Genomic DNA, 25,213 nt, shown 5'->3' with positions numbered 1-25,213 from the left:
GGAGAGACCTAGTAGATATGAGTGTGGGTAAAACCACAGAGAGTGATCACAATCCCCTTTGTCTAAGTATGAAGCCTCTGTGGGTAGCCCCATATTATAGAGCAACCCACCTCTGACACTTACTGGGGAAATTCTCCCCTCGAATAACAACAGATCATTAAAATGGCGGAAGGTGGCACTGCAGAAAAATAGGATCTTAGGCATACAGAGATATCTGGCTGAGGGCACATTCGAGCTCCAGCTAGTGATTGCCAGCAAAAGCGGTTTGACTGACGCAACCATGGTTCACTCCCGCACTTTTGATCGAATAAATGCGCATTTTCTGGCTCCTAGATTGAACCGTAAGCCCATCAGGTCGCAAAGAGTTGTTCACTCAGGGTACACCAAGGATTGTAGACGAGGGCGAATGCTCTTGGCTACAGCAATCAAGGATAAGGATCCCTCCCTGATTAGAAATGCCAGGAAGCACTATATGCCAACCTACGCTTGGCAGAGTTAGCATGGGATGAGTCCCGCTATCAGCAACTCAAAGAAGCAAGTGTAGCAAAGGATGCCAATTCATTCTGGTCCTTAGTCACTTGGGGTACTAAGTCAGGAGCACCCCCATCTCCTAACTTTATCACTGGCCAAGAATGGTATGACCACTTCTGGAGGCTCTATTCATCCTCTGAGGACTCGCCAACGATTGAGTTGGATGAGTCTGTCAGGCATCCCACGGATGATGAGCTCTTTTACTTTGGTGAAATAGAGGCCGCAATAGGTAGGATAGTGCCGTCCAAGGCCGCAGGACCAGATGGTATACAGGGAGATTTCTTTTTATCTGACACTCCAAATTGGGCCTGTAATATTCTTCTCCTGACAAACGCAATAGCTAATGGTGCACCTGTCCCCGGGTCTTGTAAAGGAGCAGAGGTGGTCCCAATTTATAAAAAGGGAGCTAAAGGTGACCCATCAAATTACAGGCCCATACGCCTGATCGATGCCCTGCAGAAGGTCTTCAGCAGAGTTCTGCTGCAGAGGATCCAGCTGTGGGCAGACGATAACACTATTTTATCACAGCTTCAGGCTGGTTTTAGGGCTAGGAGGGGCACTATTGACCAAGCATTCCGTCTCCAACTCATTAATTGAAAAGAGGTGGCGATCCGAAAGGGCAGCTGATACCTAGCATTTATTGATCTAAAAACTGCCTTTGATTTAGTCCCCAGGAGTAAATTATGAATGGCACTTAAAGATATGGGCATCCTGCTGTTTATTCTTAATCTTGTAGTCAGGCTGCATGAAGAGACTTATGCACAGGTAAGGTGGGGCTCACAGGGACAGCTGACTGATCATAAGCCTGTCAGCAGGGGAGTCCGCCAGGGTTGTGTTTTGGCTCCCACTCTATTCTCTCTCTTTATGAATGGAATGGTAAGTTTCCTACAAGAAGATCCAGCAGATGTGCCAACCCTGGGGGGTGTTAAGGTACCAACCCTTTTGTTCACAGATGACACCCTGCTGATTTCCAAGACCCTAATGGGGTTGCACAGGCTGCTTAATAGGTTTCAAATATTTTGCGATACCAAGGGGTTGGTGATTAACACCGCAAAAACAAAATTCACGGCCTTCAACCCCCACAGGTCTTACAGAGGCAGCCCTTCACTTGGTGGAACTCGCCTAGATAGAGTCGGGACCTTTGATTATCTTGGCGTCCGACTCTCAGACAATATGTCATGGAAGCACCACCTAGCTAAGATGTTGATGAACCACAAAAGGGTAGTGGGATTGCTGCAGATCGGCGCATATAAATTCTCCCTGCTTCCACGGACAGAGTAAATCTACAGTCACACACGCAATCACTCATCATACGCTAGGGCCCATAACACTAAATTCACGCTATTACTCTATCCACCCTGAATATAGTAGAGAAAACCTAAACCAATCTGCATCTACAATGAGGTCAATGCGACCTTAATGACATTGCCTTGAGTCATGATTTTAAACATAGGAAATACATTTGAAACTCAATAAATGACAAAGGAATAAACACCCGACACCGGTATTCAAACAAATGCTTGTTTATCTTAAATTAATTCATATGGAAAATCAATCATTAGCAAAATCATTATTCTCATAGTTACCTATTCTAACTAAATGGGTCAGGGCAGGTCTCTCGGTAAAGTCTCTCGAGCTGTCGTCCTCAGCATGAAGTCCAGAACGCGATGACCGCAAGGAACGCGATGAATGTAAAGAGCGTAAGGAACATGGACCCTCTCTAGTCTAACATTTTTAAAGGAAAAAATAACAAATAAAAGTTACAACAAATGTTAGATATCCGTTGAGCCACTAAGCAGAGCGAGCAGGAAAGGAAGTCTCTTGGCTACATTTAGAAAACCTCCGCTCAGGAAAAATCACAAAAATAAAAAGACGGAAGAAGGAAACTCAAGTTTGCAAATGTTTCTTTCGTAAATATTCTTCCTTGATATCTTAGCAGAGCCACCGCAGCATTGTCATTGTTCATTGTGGCTTTATCCTTGTCCAAGGACAGTTGGATTCGTTCCCGGAGCTGCTGTCCTCACGGAAAACTTTCTACCCAGGCGAAGGCTGTGGTCAGGTGACTCTCGACCATGTTCAGCAAGGCCTCTCGTCAAAATTCGATCACTCGAGTGCAGGCTGTGAATGGCAGCCATCTTGTTTTAGGCCAAAACGGACCATCTTAATTTAAAGAGACACAAACAATGTTCCCACATCATAATGATTGTACAGTGTTAAACCCCACTAATACCCTTATGTGTATGTAATTATCTAGCCTTAAGCAACGCAATAAAGCATTAGTGCACGTTATTTTAAACGCACAAACACCCATTTAATTAACTTGCACATTATTATTAAGCAACATATATGCAACCCACGTGTAGTTTTTCTCATTAGTAAATGTTGGTTAGTCCAGACAAAACAAACTATTAATTAGTCGTTTCCAATTAGTGTTTTAAAATCAAAACATATAGACGAAACTGGAGCTTAAAACTCGATAAATTTTCAACAGAAAACTCTGCTCCAGCAATCCCCCCTTTGGTGATATCTTATCGCCACAAAAACCACCCAAAAAGAAAATTTTAGTCCCAATTTTTAAGAGAAATTGAAAATGTCTTTATGACACAACATTAAACACCAGATTCTCTCACATCATCCCTCCTTGACTCCAAGTAAACACTCTCTCTTAACTCCTCTAATTCTATTTCCTGCGGGTCTCTCCTTGACCTCTTTTGTTTCTTTTCAGCATTGCTTCTAATTATTCTCTTTTTCCCTCCCCTGTTTTTACAACACAAACACCCCAATCTTAATATCAATAAAGCAACAATTATGCATGTCAAAGGAAACAATATTTTACCAATAATTGTACTACCTATCTTTGCAATAAAACTTTTAACAGCAACTATCTTATTAGCTATTTTAGTCCAGACACTTTCAGCTTCAAGTGGTACTAATTCTTCATGTAAATCAGTAATATTTTTTATATAGACCTTTAGGTCTCTCCTTTCATCAGGAATGTAAGTGCAACAATGTTGAACCTTCAGCATTCCACAGACTCCACCCTCCTTGGCTAACAAAATGTCAAGGGCAAGTCGATTTTGCATAGACATGGCACGTACGGCAATCATCTCCGTATTTACCAAAAGAAACCCTCCAGCGGTACTTGTCGATAAACGATCCACCACTGTTGACAGTTTCCGAATCCCATATGCATTCAAAGAAATTCCCACTGCTGGAATTAAAGCTCCAAAAATGTCACCCACTATCTCTGACCAAGTTTCCCTCTTAAAACGTGTTAGTAAATTAATGTGTTCTACATCTTCTATTCTATCAATATGAAAAATCTTTGGAAAGACCAGGCCCACATAACACGTGCCATACCAATGGTCAGGCAACTTGTAATAAGCCTTGTTCCCACACACATAATACACTCCTGGAAAAACTGGATCTTCACCACCTTTAAAACCCCATCCTGTTGCAATGAAGTATGTATCATGACACTCACTAGTCCCAACAAAATATGTATCATATTGAGATTTCTTCCTGGTAATGCATAGTTTACCCTTCTGTGGTGCATCTAAAGCCAAAGTCGGACTGGCCCCATCCTTCAACTCCTTTCCCATCTCAATGTCCCAAATTGTCTCACTCACTTTATATTTCCCTGCCTTCTCATGCATGCTCATTCTCCTTCCTTCTACCATATTTAGGAAAGCCTTCTCCTCTTCTTTCAGACTGCAAGTTAAATTATTTCTAAAAATATAATCTAAGGTTAATTCTTCTTTCTCAATAAAAATCTCACCAAAAACGTTATCTTCTTTAGCCGGATTCAGCTTTTTGTCCATAGGCAATTGCCCAAAAATGTTATCTTTGTTAGACATTTCGTAATCTATTTTCCCTAACAAATAAAAAACACTACTTAGCACACTACATGAAATCCCATACGTAGCTGGTAAATGGTGATATATAACACCCTCTGAAACGGATGCAGGTAATTGCATACAAACGTAGCAATCCCTAACTTCCATTGTCATTACGTATTCGTACAACAACTTTGAAAAAACATTGCTAGAAAAATCATTAATTGACCTATCTTTATGCACATAAGTATTACTAATTCTAGTTGGAACTACTTTTTGTGAATTTTTCCCTACATTAGTCACATTCTCAGTATGTATTCCTAAAGCGTCTAATGTAACTCTAAAGGTAACTAATAAAGCTAAAACACCCCATAATAGCATTAATAATCCAGTACAGCAGCAGCACATTTTACACCATCTTTTCAAAAAGGCACATCTACTTTGATTATTCTCTGTGTTAGCCATTTTACTACTTTGGCAGTGTCTTTTGACTTAGCCTCTTCTACTCCACTACTGAGTTCAAAACTCTAGATTATTTCACACAGCTAATTTCAAATTTTCTCTTTTCACTTTTCACCAAGTGACTCTTTCAATTCACTCAGTTTGGATTGTTATCACTTTTCACTTCTTCTTCAGCAACATCAAATTGTATCAGATCATCAACAACATCCTGTGCATCCGACTCTTCTCCAATGTCAGTCAGGATAACTTTTAAGACTCCAACAGTTTCCTCCTCAACCACTTCTCGTACAGTCCCCTCTGGATTTCCTTGACTATCTGCCTCTTCACCTTCAGACAGTGCCACGTACGTCCATTCCGGTGACCTATACTTCTGGTTAGGTTTTCTGATTCTCTTGATCTCCTCTGGTTCTTTTGAGACCTTTTGTTTTTCACCTTTCGCTTGATTCTGACTGGACACTTTGTTCACCTGTTCAGCTTTTGATGAATTTGCTCGTGTCAATCTGTATCTCAGTCTCTTTATCCTGTTGGGCCAAAGATCTCCTCTTACAACCCTTTTTGGTCTCACCTCCTTGTTGTTTCTTTCTCCGATCCAAGTCCTCTTTCTCAGAACTCGACCCTCTGATTTTTCATTATCACTCTCATCTGATTCTGTCTCATTTGCCTCTTGTTCTTCAACAATTTTCTTTCGCTCCACAGTCTTTCCCACCACTGATTGAGACTTCCCTAATTCTGTCCCTCCTCGGGTCTCCGACACGTGATCTTCTTGCTGTCTACTTGTCCCTTCACCTAGCTTATCAGGAATGTTCCCTACACCTCCTCGGGGGTCTTCCGCAATCTGTCCCTCTCTAACTTCTTCTGACCCTGCTTCTTCAGGTATAATCTCAAGTGGATTTTCAACCTCCTCATCTGATTCAGGAGTAGTCTCTGTGGAATTGCTCCTTTCTCTTCTACCGCTTGTTGGAACTTCAGGCACTCTTACAGAATCCTATCTCTCCTCTGACACTCTCAATGTTTCTCTTGAAGCCTCTCTTGGAAAAGAGAAACTCTCTTTCTCCTTCACTTCTTTCAGGATTTTTCCCTCTCCTCACTGGTTCAGTTTCTGCATCATCACTGGAATCTGATTCTTCAAAATACTCCTTACCAGTCCCTTCTTTTGGATTTGGAACTCTCAGAGTATGACTCGCATGTACCCAGTTTTTCACACCGGCACACTTTACTGCAGTTGTTGTAGTCAGAATGACTTGTCTTGGCCTTCCCCACCTTGGAACCAAGCAATTTCTTCTCCTGTGCACCTTAATCCTTACCCAGTCCCCTGGACTCAGATCATGGGCTTGCTTCTTCTCAAGTGTGGTAGCGTCTTCTCCAACCTGGTGAAACACAGAATGAACTGCGTCAGCCAGGCCTTTACAGTAATCCAAAATCATGTCATCAGTTATTGTCATCAACTTGTTGACAGGCACAAATGCATGTCTCATCGCACGTCCCATTAAGATTTCGTGCGGACTCAAACCTGTGGTTCTATCTGGAGTAGACCTAATAGTCATCAGCACTAGAGGCAAGACATCAGGCCATTTCATTCCAGTGGCTAAACACATCTTACCAATTCGGTTTTTAATTGTGCCATTCATCTGTTCAACGACGCCAGAAGCCTCTGGTCTGTATGCACAATGTAGCTTCTGCTGTATGCTCAATGCTTCACAAATTAAACCCATGAGCTCATTATAGAAGTGTCCACCTCTATCAGACTCAATCGTCACTGGGAACCCGTACCTAGGAATCAATTCTCTTAACAGTAACTTTGCAACTGTTACTCGATCATTTCTCCTAGTCGGATAGGCCTCCACCCATCTTGAGAACAAACAGACTACCACTAGAACATACCTCAATTTGTTCACTTGGGACATTTCAATGAAATCTATTTGCATTCTGGTAAAAGGACCTCCTTCTCTGCCTATTGTTCCTAGACTCACCACTGTCTTTTTCCCAGTATTGAACTGTTGACAAATCAAACATCTCTGACAGATGCTCTCTGCAATCAACCTGAACTTTGCATTGTACCAGGTTTGTTTAAAAGACCTAATCATTGCGTCCCTCCCCAGATGTCCTTGGCCATGATACATTCTCGCCATTGTCGACAGCATTGAGTTAGGCATGACTGGTCTACCATCTCTGTAGATCCAAACATGATCTGTTTCTCTTGGGGCACAACCTGCCTTGATCCAATCTCTCATTTCCTCATCTCCTGCCTCATCCTGCAACTGTTTCACTTCATCCCACGTTTCCAAGACATTAGTAAACATCACAGAACAAAAAGACATTTCCCTCTCTCGTGCCCTATTAATCGAATGATTGTTTTTGGCACAATACTGTGCTATGTCGTTGGCAAATCTATTACCAAGAGTAACAAAATCATCTCCTTGTCCATGAGCAGCACACTTCACAACTGCTAACTCCTTAGGCAGCTGTATCGCCTCAAGCAATTTTCCAATCACTTCAGCATTCTTTATTGGAGTCCCACTCGACGTCAAGAAACCTCTCTGTAGCCAAAGCTGGCCGAAATCATGAACGACTCCAAATCCGTACTGACTATCAGTCATCACAGTCACCCTCAGATTCTTTCCAATTTTGCAAGCTTTCGTCAATGCCACCAATTCAGCCACTTGAGCAGATCTCACTCCTTTCAAAGGCGAAGCTTCCATAACTTCTGAAACCTTACACACCGCATATGCTGCACTTAGCACACCATCATCAGTTCTCAGACATGATCCATCCACAAACAGCACATGATCACTCTCAGGCAACGGCAAATCTCTTATGTCTGGTCTTGGTTTCGTGCAGTAATCAAGCACATCCAAACAATCATGATCAACATCATCTCCCACATTCACATTGTCAGCATCTGGTAACAACGTTGCTGGATTCACATTCACACATCTCTCAAGAGTCACGTTTGATGCTCCCAGAATGATTTTCTCATATTTAGTCAGCCGACTATGTGACATGTACTGAGTCCTGCTTCTTGTCAACAGAATTGCCACATCATGAGGTACGAATACCCGTACAGGATATCCCATTATTATGCCCTCACTTTGTTCCAAGCTCCTGCATGTAGCAGCTACTGCTTTCAGGCAACCTGGCAAACCCACAGCTACGGGGTCAAGTGTCGATGAGAAGTACGCAATCGGCCTTCTCAGTTGTCCATGCTTCTGAATTAACACTGAAAGTGCACATCCATTTCTCTCACTGCAGTACAACTCAAACTCTTTTTCATAGTCTGGCATTCCCAAAGCAGGGGCTTCGCACATTCTGCTTTTTAACTCTTCAAATGCTGCCATTTGTTCTCCATCCAGTTCCAATGGGTCTCTCACCTCACTTTTAGTCAGCTTAATTAGTGGCTTTGCTATCAGGGAGAAATTACTTATCCACTGACGACAATAACCCACCATCCCCAGAAACATCCTCACTTCTCTCTGGGTCATCGGGGCTCTCATTCCTCTGATAATTTTGATCCTGTCATCAGTCACCTTTCTCAGACCTTTTTCAATATTGTGCCCAAGATAATGCACCTCTCTTTTGCAAAACTGCAATTTGGCTGGAGATACCTTTAACCCTCCATCTGCCAGATGATTCAGTAAAGCTATGGTATCTACTTCACAAGCTTCACGAGTCTTTGATGCCACAAGTAAGTCATCGATATATTGCACTAGCACTGAACTTTCAGGCATGATCAAACTCTCCAATGACTTTTTCAACAACTGATTGAATATCGAAGGACTCTCTGTATACCCCTGTGGGATACGGCACCATGCTAAAATACGCTGGCCAAACCGGAATGCAAAAATCGGCTGGCTGTCATGATGCAATGGAATTGAAAAGAAAGCATGACACAAATCAATCACTGTGTACCACTCAGCATCATGAGGAATCTGATACAAAATCACTGAAGGATTTGGCACAATGGGACAACATGCCACCACAATTTTGTTAACTTTTCTCAAATCTTGCACAATCCTGAACTTTCCATTAGGTTTCTTTAGCCCCATTATCGGTGAATTACATGGGCTACTCAGTAACTCTCTCAAAACACCCTGTTGAATCATTTTGTCAATTATAGGGGTTATTCCCTCAATTATCTCTGGTGTCAGTCTGTACTGTGGGATATTAGGGTAAGTGATTCCCTCTTTCACTGAAATCTTCACTGGATCTACATTATTCATCAATCCCACATCTTCTCCAGTAAAATCCCAAACTGCTGTTTTCACTGTGTGTCTCAACTCCTGAGGCAAATCATCTGGATTAAACACAGCATATGTACCAACAATCTCACTCTCTCTATTATCTAGAGTCATCCGGTACAAAACATCCTCATCTGGTGTCTCAAAAGCTATTCCATCTGGAGTACAGAAAATTGTACAGTTCATTTTGCACAATAAGTCCCTACCTAACAAGTTCACTGGACTAGTGTCACAGACTACGAATCTGTGCATGTCTGAAAATTTCCCTATTCTTACCCTTACTGGTTCAGTAAGTCGAGTCTTAATCTGTCTATTGGCTACACCAACTACTTGGATTGCTTCGTCCGAGAGAGGAAGATTTCTAATATCTGCTGACCTGACAGTTGATCTCGTCGCACCTGTGTCTACCAAAAAAGTAACACTCTCCCCATTTATTTTCCCATCTACAAATGGTCCTGCCTGGTCTATTTCTAGAGTTGCACCAAGTATGCACTCTTCCTCCTCTCTTCGGCACCGTCAATAGTCCCCTTCAGACTCACTCCCCTCATTCTTTAACCAGTACTGCTGTACCGGGTTAGAACGTCTCGGTTTGTTTACCTGCTCATCATTGTAGAATCCTGAGTCCTGGTTATACTTTTGGGACCCTCTATTCTGCGGCAAGGGCGGTTTTGGCTCTTGACTCTGCTGTCTGACAACCTTCTGCTGTTGCTGCTGTTGATTACACCCCTCGTTCTGCACCTGTTGATTTAATTGTTTATTTTCATTACTCACTAATGGTGGATTGGTACACTCGGATCTCCAATGCCCCAATTGTCCACAGTTGTGACAAGGGAACTTCTTCTTTGCTTCCTCTAAATTCCCCTTTCCTTTTTCTGCAAATCTAGGTCTAATTCCTGGATTATTTGCCTGTTCCAACAACTGTGCTTCTTGTCTCTCAGCAACTTTCACCTGTGCCCACATTGCTTTCTCTTTCAGCTTTCTCTGTTTTGCTTCAATCTCATCACTGAAGTACTTTGCATGTCTCAGGATTTCATCAATCTTTTTACTCTGCCAGTCAACCGTATGCTCACGTATTCTTTCACTAATTTCTGGTCTCAGGCCATATACAAACCTGTATACAAAATGACTCAAATCCTTGTCACCCAGGTGTTCGTCTCCACTGAACTGTTTAAAGGCCAGTATCAGCCTTTCGTAAAAAGCATGAACTGATTCTTTTGCTTCCTGATGTGTTCGATCTATCTTAACCCAGTCTGTCTCTTTCGGGGGTACTTTATTTTTCAGGAACACAATTACCTGTTCATACTTCTTCATTACCTCTGGATCTGGTGCTCCTGTTTTCGGATCTCTTGGATACTCCTTAGCAGGCCAATCTACAACTATTTTACACTCAGCCCACAAGTCTGCTGGAACAATTATATCAAACAGACTATTCAGGTCAATCCACAGCACTTTTGACAATTTCACAAACCTGCCTACCTGCCTATACCACTCGACGGGCTTTTCTCTCAGTCGAGGGAAATCATTCGTAAATGATAAAATATCCTGTCTAGTCCATGGGACATGTACATATCCTCCTCCAGGAATTTCTCTCATAGGATAAGCATCCACTGTTTTCTCCTTCTCTCTCACAGGAAAAGCTGAGTAAGTCCTGTCCACTGAATCTTCCCTTTTCTTGTACCATCTATCCTTCCACTTTTCTACATCACCTCATTTTCTCAATAAGGCAATCATTTCCTTAATCTGTCCTGTTCTGCCAGCACCATTTAGATTTTCAATATCTTTGTCTGTAAAATCCACCCTGTAAATGTAAATGTACAGATATTTATATAGCGCAAATCACCGACCGGTCTCTAAGCGCTTGCTTAGGGAACCCGTCCTGGTATTCCCCTGTGAGATAACCCAGCAGGGCATCCACAAGGTGAAAGCCAGGCATCCCACCGCGAGGGGCCATTGTGGAGATTAAGCAAGCTATTGCCCAGAGTCGCAGAGTGTGAACCCATGAATCAAGTATGCACTGGAGCGAGAATTATCGAGTCCATGGACAATTTTATGGACTCAAGACCCAGCCGAGCCGGGAATTGAACCCTGGTCCCGGGCTGACCTCTGCTTCCAGGTCTGCCTACTCTAACCAGTGAGCCACACTTCTCCAAGGCTTCTGCAAAGCTTTCACCTTATCCATGTCAACTCCCTGTTCACTCGCTATTGCTTTTAACCTGTCATGTGTATTCTTAGCTCTCCAGGTGATACTTTTGCACATAAATAACAACTCTCCATCATGATGGTTTTTGAGTATATCTGCAGGAATTGTCCCTGCAATAAGCTCCTCCAATTCTATGCGCAACCTGGCTACATCAATTGCCTGTGAATCTTTATCCTTCTTTTGAAGAACTTTCAACCAATCATTCAGATCTTTAGCTGTTATTTCAGTAGACCTTTTCACTGCACCCACTTGTTCTGTCATCCTCTGTGGTTCCAAAATCGTTCCTCCCAAACAACCAATATTCAGTCCTGAATTAGGCTGCACATCTAGTCCTCCACCACATGTGTCATGTCTCGACTGCCTTGAATCATTTCCTCCTGTTCTCACTCCTGATTCCTCCAAAGTACAAGTACCAACCAAACCATTTCCAACATAAGGAACTGTCAAATTATTCTCACCCATTCTTTGTTTATCAAAAATAGGCACCACCGGACCAATAGTTACAGGCACCGTAACTGCTTCAAGATTTTTCGTCAGCTCGCGGATTTTCTCAGGCTAATTCCCTTGTTTTCTCTTCACTGACTCGATTCTCTCTCTCTCGCTCTCTCTCTCTCTCCCTTTCCGTGAAAGAGCTACCACTTTTCAGATCAGGTGTCACAACTTCAGTTTTAATAATTCTCAAAGTATCTCTTACAGGAGTAGAAACTGGCGTGCTCTCTTCTGGTTCTGGTCTATACGGAGGTGGTCTCTTGTAATTCATGTCATCCAAGACCTCATCCTCGTAATCATTAGCCCCATACCTTCTCACTTCCGTATCAGGCACCTTTCCTGCACCTTTTCTCCCTTCCGCTTCTTCAACAGTTCTCATAGGATATAATCCCTCTGACATACTAGCATCTCGCCATCTCCGCATTCGATCATGATGAGTCTCACGATCATATTTTCTCCCAAAAAAGGACCTATAATTGCCTCCACTCCTCTGCTTTTCTCGCTCATGCACTTCATCTTCCCATTCCACCAACGCCTCGAACTGTGTCGGCCTTGGTCTAGGCTCTAGACACATCATCTTTTCCCGTAAATTTCTCAACACGGCCAAATTAAATGAACCATGTTCCGGGAATGCTAAGACACCATCATCCTTAGTATACTTAGCCCAGTTATCCAACCATATACAGGTATGATACCCATATTTCGCAACCATGAAGGATGCAGGAGTTCTCGTCGGAGGTAGCAATTCACCCTCTCTAGTTATTACCTTTTTATCTTTGTCGAACCACCCTTTTAATTTACCAAACAAAGATTTTTTCTTCTTTTCCTCCGGTTGGTAATACATTTTAACGTTTACCAATATTCTCTAGTCGCTTCCGCAACTATACAATCTTTTGTCCAATAACAGCGCGACTCACACCAACGCACCAATCCTGGAACGTCTACGTCACTCTGTACTCCTTCCAATCCCTGCGCGGCTCACACTAACGCACCAATCCTAGCGCGAGCACTGTTCTGAGCCACTATCCAATCACAGCGCGGTCTGAATGACGTCAGCAGTCGCTGCAGTCGCTTCTGCTCCTGTCTCCTGTCACTCGTCTACCCCTCCTTTACAAAACCTTCTCAGTAGACTTCGTTTCAGATTCTACAAAATCTATTAGTTACAACATTTAAACATCTCCATTGTCTGCCTCGCTAATCACAGAATAGTAAAGAAAATTCTCACAAGAATCCCGCTTCTCTCTAGAACAGCGCTTTCCTCCGCTCCACCACGGAATTATTACTTTCGTTGACACTGTAGCACATCCCTCTACTCTGCCCTTCTAACATGCATCCATTAACTGTTTCCTCTAGGACTGCTCCAAAGAGTCTTACAATCAATTAAATGCTCATACATTCACGCACTTTCACACCAGAAAATATAGCACATACACACAGAATCCTGCCTTTCCTGAGAACAGCAAACAATCTGTCCCACTACAGAATTATAACACACGTTAACCAAGCAGCCTACCTCTGCCCAGTCCTTCAGACAAGCCTAGAGAATACCTATTACTACTCCAGAGATAAGCTTTAACGGCGAACCTTACGGATCCCTGGGACTTAAGACCAGAGTTTCACAGATAACCTTCGCTACCATACGCACTCCTTTTATACCGAAAATATATCCCTAATAGTAACACACAACAATGTCCTGTCACTGATTCCGAACCCAGACAATGTGACGCGCAACTTCAATTGTCACACGTTTTCCCCCGCATATGTACAGGGCCAACAATCCCGTTTTTCCCGAGAGCAGCACTTACTTCCCTCTGCCCTACTACGGAACCGCCACCAGCTCCCAAGTTCCAGAAGCCGTACACACTACATAGAACTCAATACGATGACCTCAACATATAGTATTAGTACATATACCAACATCAATCAATAATCAATAAATCAAAAGCCTTTGTACAAGCAATCTAATCAGATCAAGACAATAATCAAACCATCATACTGCTACCAGGAAACTGCTGCAGATCGGCGCATATAAATTCTCCCTGCTTCCACGGACAGAGTAAATCTACAGTCACACACGCAATCACTCATCATACGCTAGGGCCCATAACACTAAATTCACGCTATTACTCTATCCACCCTGAATATAGGAGAGAAAACCTAAACCAATCTGCATCTACAATGAGGTCAATGCGACCTTAATGACATTGCCTTGAGTCATGATTTTAAACATAGGAAATACATTTGAAACTCAATAAATGACAAAGGAATAAACACCCGACACCGGTATTCAAACAAATGCTTGTTTATCTTAAATTAATTCATATGGAAAATCAATCATTAGCAAAATCGTTATTCTCATAGTTACCTATTCTAACTAAATGGGTCAGGGCAGGTCTCTTGGTAAAGTCTCTCGAGCTGCCGTCCTCAGCATGAAGTCCAGAACGCGATGACCGCAAGGAACGCGATGAATGTAAAGAGCGTAATGAACATGGACCCTCTCTAGTCTAACATTTTTATAGGAAAAAATAACAAATAAAAGTTACAACAAATGTTAGATATCCGTTGAGCCACTAAGCAGAGCAAGCAGGAAAGGAAGTCTCTTGGCTACATTTAGAAAACCTCCGCTCAGGAAAAATCACAAAAATAAAAAGACGGAAGAAGGAAACTCAAGTTTGCAAATGTTTCTTTCGTAAATATTCTTCCTTGATATCTTAGCAGAGCCACCGCAGCATTGTCATTGTTCATTGTGGCTTTATCCTTGTCCAAGGACAGTTGGATTCGTTCCCGGAACTGCTGTCCTCACGGAAAACTTTCTACCCAGGCGAAGGCTGTGGTCAGGTGACTCTCGACCATGTTCAGCAAGGCCTCTCGTCAAAATTCGATCACTCGAGTGCAGGCTGTGAATGGCAGCCATCTTGTTTTAGGCCAAAACGGACCATCTTAATTTAAAGAGACACAAACAATGTTACCACATCATAATGATTGTACAGTGTTAAACCCCACTAATACCCTTATGTGTATGTAATTATCTAGCCTTAAGCAACGCAATAAAGCATTAGTACACGTTATTTTAAACGCACAAACACCCATTTAATTAACTTGCACGTTATTATTAAGCAACATATATGCAACCCACGTGTAGTTTTTCTCATTAGTAAATGTTGGTTAGTCCAGACAAAACAAACTATTAATTAGTCGTTTCCAATTAGTGTTTTAAAATCAAAACATATAGACGAAACTGGAGCTTAAAACTCGATAAATTTTCAACAGAAAACTCTGCTCCAGCAGGATCACTTGGGAAGGAACACCATTCCTCTCACAGCAGACCGGTAGCCCCTGCTCTCCAGTTTTAAGACGGGAAGGCAGTTAGCTCTGCACTGTATGGAGCAGAGCTGTGGGGATTTGAGAAGGCCCACAACCTTTGTAGGTCTGAGTAAAAATTTCTTAGGGATCTAGTGATGCTGCCCAAATACGATCCCCTTCCCCCCTCATGCTTGATAAGGGCAGATGAGCTTTGCCCGTTGCTCTTCTGGGCTCGCATTAGGCAAACTCCTGAGCTTTTACTTCATGCAGAAGCCCTATCTGAGGCCATTAGGCTTGACACAAGTCGGAAAGTGGGCTGGATCTCTAACATCAGGGCTCCAATCCCACTGGGAAAAGCAGGATGCTCCGAGGAAAGGTGAGCTTAAGTGTCTTTACTGGGAATGGGTTGACCAGCAAGAACTTAGTAATCCGAACTTGGGGAGGCTAACTGTAGAATTTTATCTTTACAAACAGGATAGACACTTAGAGCCCTTTTTAGACATAATCCAGGTCCCTTGGGACAAGAAGTTCTATATCCAATTCAGGCTTGGGACACTCCCTGTTTGTGCTACTACAGCTAACTGGCACACACGCAATCCAACGCCAAAGAACTGTCCATGCTGTAGGGCCCCGGTAAAAAGCGTTGCTCATGTTATGTTCGCTTGCCAGGCACATTCCACGGTCTGTCGACAACTAGGCACACCGGACCATTGCGCTGCACTGCGCATTCTTAGATCAGATCCTAGACCGCTCTTTGATTGCAGTGTGGCTAAGTTCTTAAGCCACGCATGGTCTATAGGACGAAAGACCCAGACAGGAACGTGGCAGTCCCTAGCAGCATGCGGGCTGCGTGTAACTGCTGGAGGGTTTTTAGGATGTCATTCTATGTTTTATTTATACACTTCTGCACGTGCACTTTATTGTTTTTAGTCTCCCCATAATGCTCCAAGAAGGGGTGACTGTAAAGTGGGCACACTTGTGGCTACACAGTAATATGTAGTACCCTAGCATGAATTCCCCCTTATTTTAAAATGTCTTTTATGTATGTTTTCATCCTGCCATGTTGTATACTTATGACACTGATAGCTCTATTCACTGAACAGCTCGCTGCACTTTGGCTGCAGCAGGGTACTAGGATGGATTAGCTGTATATACCTGTCTGCAACATGTCATTGTATCAAATGAATTTTTTGTATACTTTTTGTTACTTATTTAAAATGATGTTTTTATAGCTTTTATGTCGGGAGCTGTTGAAATAAAGCTTATACAACAACAACAACAATATCCTGTGACCCACACCAGTTTCTGGAATTTCTTTAGGATTGGATTCTTCAACCTGTTGCATGCTCATGACGAGCTCAGCTCATCATGAGTCACAGTGGAGCTGTGCTCATGACGAGCTGAGCTCGTCATAAAGGCCCCGGCCCGCCTACGTGCAATTAATTCTCCGCCTGTGCGGGAGAATTAATCAGTGGGCGGAGTCATGATGAGCTAAGCTCGTCATGAGCACAGCGCCGCCGCGCCCCCCCACGCCGCGGGGAATTACCCCTGCAGGCAAGGGGTTAAGGAACTCTATAAGTCAAAATTAAAGGTCAATGAGAAGCCATTAAATCAAGCAGGATGCATGCAAGTCCTTTGACCTCTATCAAAGAATGTTTTAAGACAGCCTGTAAATCACACACTCCTTGCCAAAATAAATTTTGCCAGAAAGAATAACCGTGAGAACTGGTCTGCCTCACAAGCTTCATCTACATGACACTGCAGGACCATGCAAGCTTTACATATTGAAATTGCATGTTCCTGTGGTACCATGGAGGAGCTGCCTGTGCAACGGCTCCTGTGGCAAGGTTTTTTTATTGCTGGCACTGGTTGAGGGCTGGTCTCTCTGGGTCATCCCACGCCCAAAAGTGCCAGGGGGTCAGAGTACTCCTATCCAGCCACTTATATGTTTTTTGTTCTAGTTCAGGACACAGGGCCTGAGTCCCAGTGATTTGTAATGGCGGCCGCACCATTTCTGTTCAAGTTGCGGCCAGCCATTCAGATCTTTCTGGACATTGCTGTTTTTGGTAAATGGAACTTGAAATTGTAAGCCAAGTTGTAAATGTGCTCAGTGTTCTAATGTCTTCTGTTGGATGCTGTCTGTCACCTGGTGGGACGTATTGCTGTGTGCACTGTACCATTAGCATCTTCACTGCTCTGTGTCCCCAAATGCAGCTCAGTGACGTGTGCACAGTTACTTATTATCTTGTGTGCTTTAAAGAGCTTGTAGATTCCCAACTATATAGAATATCTGAACTGTGCTGGAACGGTGCACAGGGTACTACATAATGTTTTGTGTTGATTGTCTGATGTTATTATGATGGGATTACTGTACCATGTACCTGCAATGTGATAGATAGGTGTGAGGTGAAGTGTCTAATGTCTCCTGCTTGGATCAGAGAAGAGGTTTGCAAATGTTTTATCAACCTTACCACTTCTTATCTGGGAAGGAGACCTGCCTCATAGATCTTGCAGCAGCTCCCATTTTCTCACCCTGGTCAGAGCCTTATTCTTTACTTCTGCTAAGGTCGCTAAGGCTTGGGTAAATATTTAGGGAAGTTGATTGTTCTCTCAAAGACAACACTTCTGTCTACAGAGCTAAAATGTTCAAGCTGGGACCTGTTGCAATTTCTTCAATATGTCCTCCTCATGATCCCTTTATAATTACAAATACTCTGTACTTGGTCGTTGTAGGGATGATTGTTTTTGTGCAGAAAGGAACACCTTGCTGCACAAAAGCAATGGAGGTGATTTCCTCTTTCTATGTGTGCTTCAGAGTGCAGCACACAGAGGAAAAAATGAGGACAAATAATGTTATTTCTCCTCGTTGCACCTCCCCCATGCCACCCATGGGGAGGCATAAGCTTTGCCGCAATCCCAGGTTTCCAGCTTGTTGTAAATCTGGAAATGTGCCAAATGCCATGGATGTTACATGGGAACATCCACTGTAATGCCCATGACAGGCCTCCCCATCGTAGTGTGAGGCAACGCAGCAACTTACACTGTAGGTAAATAGAGTTGTAAAGAAATATAGAGTGTGGTTAAGAGAGAGTGATAAGGTTAACATTAGTAGACAGCAATTCGCACTAAAAACAAATTGCCTCCTTGACGCAGGCATAAAGTAGGAGTAAAGTGTTTCCTGAACAGTAGAACACACATACAAATTGTGAACATTTTAAAGTTAGTCTAAGCATGGTGTTTTGTACTGGAAAGTCAATCACTCAGAGCACAACCTAGACTCACGCACAGTTTGCACTTTGTTGCAGAGGTGTGTATGTGGCACAATTTCCGCGCATTGCGTGACAGTGCGTGGGAAGAGAGCAGCAGTATCATACCTTAGTCGTGCTCTCTCTCTTTCAAATAACGCAGTTCAGGAACCTTTGATGCTGTGTTGTATAAAATCATAGCAAATTTGCCCCCATGTTTCAGTCAAGCAGGCTCAGCTGTCAAGTTAGTAAAAGAGATTATATTATGGCAGGAATTTCGACTGGCCCACTCGCTTTACTAGGAGGCCCTGGGTGGGTGCCCTGGGCACATGACCACTTAGCCCTCACCTTAAAACGTCTCTGCTTCCCTGTCACCTTTCCACATCTGATTCAGTCCGTTATGTGTACGTCATCCTCAGAAAGAAACACCTTTTATGTTTATTGCTTGAGAAATTGTTCCTTATTATCAAAAATCCAGCTTTGCTTGAGCATCCGTATTTTGCTAAAGGCAAGTGCATATCAAGCACTCCGCAATTTTCTCAAACCACTGTAAACTTTATCTGCCCTTTTCCCAAAATACAGGTCAGCTTGTTTGCCATCTCTTTGAAATATTGTGAAACAAACTATCTTTTTCCACCGGAAAACAATTTTGTGGACCACAGGCTCCAAAACAAGAGCCCGCTGTCCTACTGTACATGACGTCATGTTGTGTTTCTGGTGGAAGACCAAAGAACCGTAATGACAGCGTAAGTAAAACATTGGGATGACATGGTTCGCCGTACTGTGCAGTGAAAAAGAGACACCCCCGAGGGGATATGAATAACAGACAGCCCTCCCTCCAGTCCTTTCTGAGCTATTACTCCACTGCTATGTGTGACCATGGAGTGAATGAAGACGGCTTCCGGGGGACCATGAACTCATTAAAGTGTGGTATTAAATTCAGTTTATTGTGATTTTTTATTGTGTACAAAATCGGAAATACATAATTCCATAAATGATAATCAAGGCAGCAAGTCAAAATACTGTTTTCAATAAAATTATAGACGAGTTTTTATTTATTAAAGAATGCTACATATCTGGAACAGTGAGAACCAAGGAGAAAAAAGGAAACAGTGTGCGGTGATGCTCCAGAGCTAAGGGTCAAAGATTTTTATGACCAGAAAGAATCTGAAACAAAAATAAGAGTGGTTTCTTGAACTGTATACGTTAATAACTAACATGGTTTAAGAATGTTTAACTTTCAAGTGTGTGGGAAAAGTTGCTTTTGTGCCAATACAAATTTGGAAATGAGTGAAGCAGTTCTGGGAAACAAAACATTATAGAGCAAAGGCGGAAAGATGAGCGTTTGGATTACAAAGACAAGTGTGATCTTCAGTAAATAATATACAAACATTTTACTGCATCACTACACCACTGCCTTACACAAAAGACCCAGAACAAAAATGGCACAGCATGCTAGTATGTCATTTGATGCTAAAAGGTAACTTGGTGCACTTTACCACAGTCCAAAACAAGAAAGGGATACCTGGGCAGTTTACATAATGTGGCCTAAGGCCCGTCAGCCATCGTTGTACATGATAAACTATGTATTATCATGTTAGGTCTGGGTTTTGGCAGCACAGCAAAGAGACCAGATATTTACAATATACAGAGTGTGGGCTTAGAGTCCGCCATATTGAACCATTGGCTCACTTCGCCCAGCCTCTGCCCAATGGAGTATTCTTCTCTCACTTAGGGGGTCATTAGCATGGCGGGCGGATCGCCAACACCCGACCGGTGGTGGCGATCTGCCTGCCAAAACCTCCCCGCCGGACGGCCTGTTACCCCCCCCACATTAGCATGGCGGGGGGGTATCGCGGCAGACAGAAAGACCGTCTGCCGTTTTTCCGCTGGTAGGCAATCGTCACGATTGCCTAACGGGCAGAAAAGGCCCATAATATGGTGGCGGTGCCTTGCAGGCACCACCATCCATATTAGTATGAGGCATTTTCAATGCCTTTCCATGGCGGAGAAAGGCATTGAAAAAAGTCCACAGGTAAAATAAAATAATACACCCTTATCAAATCCCTAAGCCAAATTGTGATTTTTATGCTTATGTTAATAAATATATTATTATCAAATAAGGAGATATTCTCATTTTGTCATAATGTTTCAAAGAATCCTGATTGGTCTGTGTCAGAAGGTGGTTCTTACCATCTTAGCCGCCCAGATTTTTCACTTTTTGAACACCTAATTGTTGAACTTTTACTGTGGGAGAGCCTCATAAGTTGGGACTCATCCACAGTGAACTCATGATCAAAGAGACTGCATGTGGAATTTACCGGTGTCCCACTGATGAGAGTAGGCCGATGCGCTGCAGCCGGAGTCAGGGGCACCGGGGTGGTTACATGTAGACACATGTGTACATGCGTGTGCACATGTGTAGTGCCTGCGCGGGGGAGATTCCTGGTGTGCGCAGCCCAGAAGCGGGTACAGATTGAATGGTGTGGCAGGAATTATGCAGAGTTGGGTGGTGACATGGAATAGGCTTGATACAATGGGAAGACACATGTAAGGGAAAGTCAGTGTGCTTTACTGTTTTCACTGAAGGAACACTCCATTATTCTCCTATGAAGATGAGGACCACATGGGGTAGTTGCACTTCCCTAGGGCCTACAAATTCCAGACGCGCACCAAAGTACACTGTAAGTTGTGTGAGAGGAAGTATTCTGCTGAGTCCAAAGCCATATCTGTACTGCTTATGGGTCATCCAGAAATGTCATATTCCTCTGACTCAGCTCATAACCAGAGCCTGGCTGGGTGTGACTCTGCCAGGCTGGATTAATGACCTTCCTCCCCAAGCTGTAGCATCAGAAGCCTAGCCCTTCACGGCAAGCAATCCAAGGGCGAAGGTCTCCTCTCCAAGAAGGAGAGAAGGTGGGTGGAGCTGCAGGTTATCCATCAGCGGCTGTCACCTCGTGCCAGGCACCAAGCTGCTCTGGAGAGAAGGCAGCAAGGAGGGAAGGGGGCTTTTCAGAGACCATGTGGCATGAGAACCCTGGACAACACCATTTTAAACTATCCCAGAGGCCTGGGCAGGAAGGAGAGAGCAGGGGCAGGCAGGTGATGTGTTGCTGCAGGATATGGCAGCGGAGCTTTCCTGCCAGCCCCCCTCCAAATTCTTTTAAAAGATCTTGCACAGGAAAAGGAGCTCTCTCTGGGGTGTGGTCTGCTGAGGAAGACTGGTGCTGGAGCCTGGCACCATGGGCAGTTGGAAGGAAGAACCCACTGACTGTCCAAGGACCCTGAATTGCACCGAAAGGGGAGCCAAGGACCAGTGAGCAGAAGCCTGGGCCTCTGCGCAAGGAGAAGAGAGGCCCAGGAGGAGAGCCAGGTGAAAGGCTGGTGCAGGGAGCCAGTGAAGACAGCTCCCTGCTGAGTTCACTCTCTTGGGATCCAGGAGGGCAAAAGAATGCACTCCAGATGGCTGGGGCTGGTCCTCCGGAGCAGGAAGAAGCCAAAACGGTGAAAATCAGCCACCGGGGGGCCGAGATACGCCCCCCAGAAGGTAGTCGACCTTTGACCTCTAATTGAACCGACGACAAAGTGCATGGGGTTCCACCGCCGGTTTCAAATATGCCCCCAGGGTGGGTCAGGTCCTGGGGGCTGCCCGCAGAAGAAGTAAAGTTTGGGAGCGACGTCGCGCTCCCCATGAAGTGGCCCAACCTGGCCCCCGATAGTATTGGAGGGAGGGGAGTGCCGTCGCGACCCCCCCGCGCGGAGAAGAGAAGCCGGGGAGCGCTGTCACGCTCTCCGCCAAGTTGCCCAACAAGGGTGCCAGGATCCCACCCTGGCCCCCAATAGTATTGGATGGTGGGGAGCGCCGTCGCGCTTCCCGTGAAGTCTGCCTATGGGGCCCAGGACCCCAACTCCAGGCCCGATGCCAAAGCCGGGGAGCGCCATCGTGCTCCCTGTTTAGATCTCCCTGGGGTCCCGGGATCCCCAACACCGGGCCCCGGTGTTTTCCCGCGATGGAGGGGGCGTGCTTACGCACTGCCCCGCAGCAGGAAGAAGGCGGGGTAGTACCATCACACTCCCCCGAGGTCTGGCCAGACTGGCGGTAGTCTTCGTGTCTGCCCGCAGGAGCAGGCAGACCAGAACCGAGGTGCCGGCTCCCACGACAGCATGCGAGGGTGCTGGCCAGACGGCGAGCCGCCAGGAGCCGCCGGGGTTGGCTCCCCGAGTGGCTCTCCAGCGAACCTGCAGTGCGGGGTTCCCGGGTGGGACTGGGACCCCGAGGAACGAGGCACCAGGAGCGGCTGGGGGTTGGCTCCTCGGGCTGCTTAAAGAGTTCCCATCTGGAAATATGGGGTCTGGGTGGGACCAGGCCTCCAAAGGAGATCGGAAGTGGTGTGAGGCTGCCCACGAGGGCAGCGCGGTTCTCCTTGAGCAGCAGGGGAGCCGCAGCTCTATTATTCATGGGCCTGAGGAAAGCGCCCCATAATGCCTTGCAGGCCGGACCGATCTGCGAGGAAACCCAGCCTGTTCTCTGTGTGTGGTGACCCCAGGAGGACGGGGTCACCGCCATATGGGTGACAAGGTGCAGGGGGCGCTGCAAGAGCAACGCGGTCTCCCCCAGCACATAGAGGTGAAGTTCCCCCCTAAGTTTCCGGAGACTCAATGGAAATAACCCCTCAAGGGATCAGCCATCTGACAACAGCAAACTGTGGCTGGAACTTTTGTTCTTCAGCCGGGGGAGTGTTTGGGGACTGCACCATGGTGTGAAGGGCTGAAATGGGGATGTCTGAAGAAGGGCATCCCCTGGAGGTGAAGAGGTGTAATTGCATGAGAAGTGCATTATTTAATTTTATTTCTGTTTAAAGACTAAAAGTCACAGGTGTAATGTGAAGTCATAAGCAAAGTGGGGTTAGGTTGCTGGACATTCCTGCTAGGGTGTCTGGCTGTATATGCTTAATCCTGTGATAATAACTGTGATGCCATTTAGGGGCTTTTATTGCAATGCGTTATTTCTGCGTACTGGTAAATGGCGATTACTAGCCCACACCACCTCCCTTGAGAAAGCCTTAGACTGCTCTGCAACGCTACCCTCTGAGAGTAAAGCACTACAATGGGGTGTTTGGTTCCCAGTGAAGGACAAATGTAGTTATTTTATTTGCGCAGGCCTCACAGATACTGCCTCGTTTTCCAGCAGTCTGGTTTAATCACTGACCATTAGGACAGTTTTATTGGTTGAACATTTCTTTTTACTTTACAGTCTCTATTGATTAATGATATCAGTGCTTAGTTTGCAACATTGCCCCTCTGTTTTATTGTAGGATGAGTACAAAGACAGAGGGCATCCTTAAGAGATTTGCAAAGTAGGAACACTGCTGTAAAATAGAAGTGTTCCTGATCTACTAAAACTAGATTTGGGGAAGCTCTTTTTTTATCACTGCAAATCTTCAACTGGATCTGCTGGGGTAAACGCATGACCTGGCAGCCCATCTGTAACTGGGTCATCAAATCACACTCACTTTTTTTCTGTACTGCCTTGTGGGGTATGGTGATCCCAGATAGGGAAAATGCACAATGGACCCATATGAAGACAGAAATCTCGCTAATCATCCCTAATCATCAGGGCAGTGTTTTTTGTTCGCAAAAAAACTCCTACTTTTGAAGTGTGCTTCAGAAACAAAACGTTGCTGAGTGGCATAAAACATGGCATCTGCATGGCAAAGGATCAATGCATTTAATAGGGCCAATCCAGCAGTGGTGTCTATGAAGGGACAGAGATCCTAAACTCTTGAGGTCTTTAAGTCTGAAGGAAGGTCTTCCAATGCTGACCTGGCAGACTTGCGGGCCACCCCTCACTCTGAAAAAGGCTCACAGTGTGCAGAAAAAAGCCTACCCATCCCCATCTAGCACTTTAAGTGTTCTGTGTAAACAAAGTGCATTTAGATAAAGGATTCCACAATAAAAGATGATGTGTCTCATATAGATATTGATTGATGTGGGAAAAAACAAGAACTGGGGTCCCAATATAAATTTCCAATTTACAATAGTCCTAAATAATAGCATGAGAATATGTGATTGAATTACAACAGTCTTCAGATTGACTTAGTTCTTGAAAGACACCTTTAAAACTGTCTTACATCATGGAAATCCTTTTTAAATAAGTCTTAAGAATGTATTAGGTCAGTAAAGACAGTGTTAAAACTATCTTAAGATGATACAAACTCATATAAATCAGATCCTTCTTTACTGGCTTCAGAAAAACCTACAACAGTTTCATATTCGGTAAGCTTTGAATGTTAGAAGCACATTAAATTATCCTCATTGATATTCCAAAGGTTCACTATCAGAACCTATATAAAGGCCTTGTCTTTACTTTGAACAGTGTCTCATCTTTGATGTTGATGCATATCCTGTCCTCATTTTTCATTTCAGATGAATAGTGTTTCAAATACATACTTGCTACTTTCGGTTTAGCCACATTGATCTTATTTGTCGGTTGATTGATTTGGTGTTGATTTTATTAGCTAGAAAGAGAGAATCTGTGAAGAGAAAAATAAAGAAGATTTGGTTTTGACAAATGATAAGAACGGCTTAGTTTAACCGTTTTTGGGTGTGCTTACAAGGACCACACTGCACTCTTTTTACTCTTATTTGCTATTTCTTGTCTAACATCCATACAACGTAAAATAACTGATTCTGGTCATACAAGCTCACTTCTCTTGTGGGTATTTACATGGTTTTTACATATAGTCAAAGAAATATATGTTTTGATTGAACATTATTTGAGTCTCCTTTAATGAGTGTGATATTTTTTCAGTGGATGGTATCTACCTGATGCAACTAGGAAGCTAGCACAGTGTTGTAAATGTTATTGTTTGTGTATAACTAGTGAGCTAGATAAGAATATCCAGAATCCAT

Source organism: Triturus cristatus, chromosome 5_2, assembly GCF_964204655.1.
Source record: "Triturus cristatus chromosome 5_2, aTriCri1.1, whole genome shotgun sequence".
NCBI classification, from domain to species: Eukaryota; Metazoa; Chordata; class Amphibia; order Caudata; family Salamandridae; genus Triturus; species Triturus cristatus.
This window is presented reverse-complemented; position numbering follows the sequence as displayed.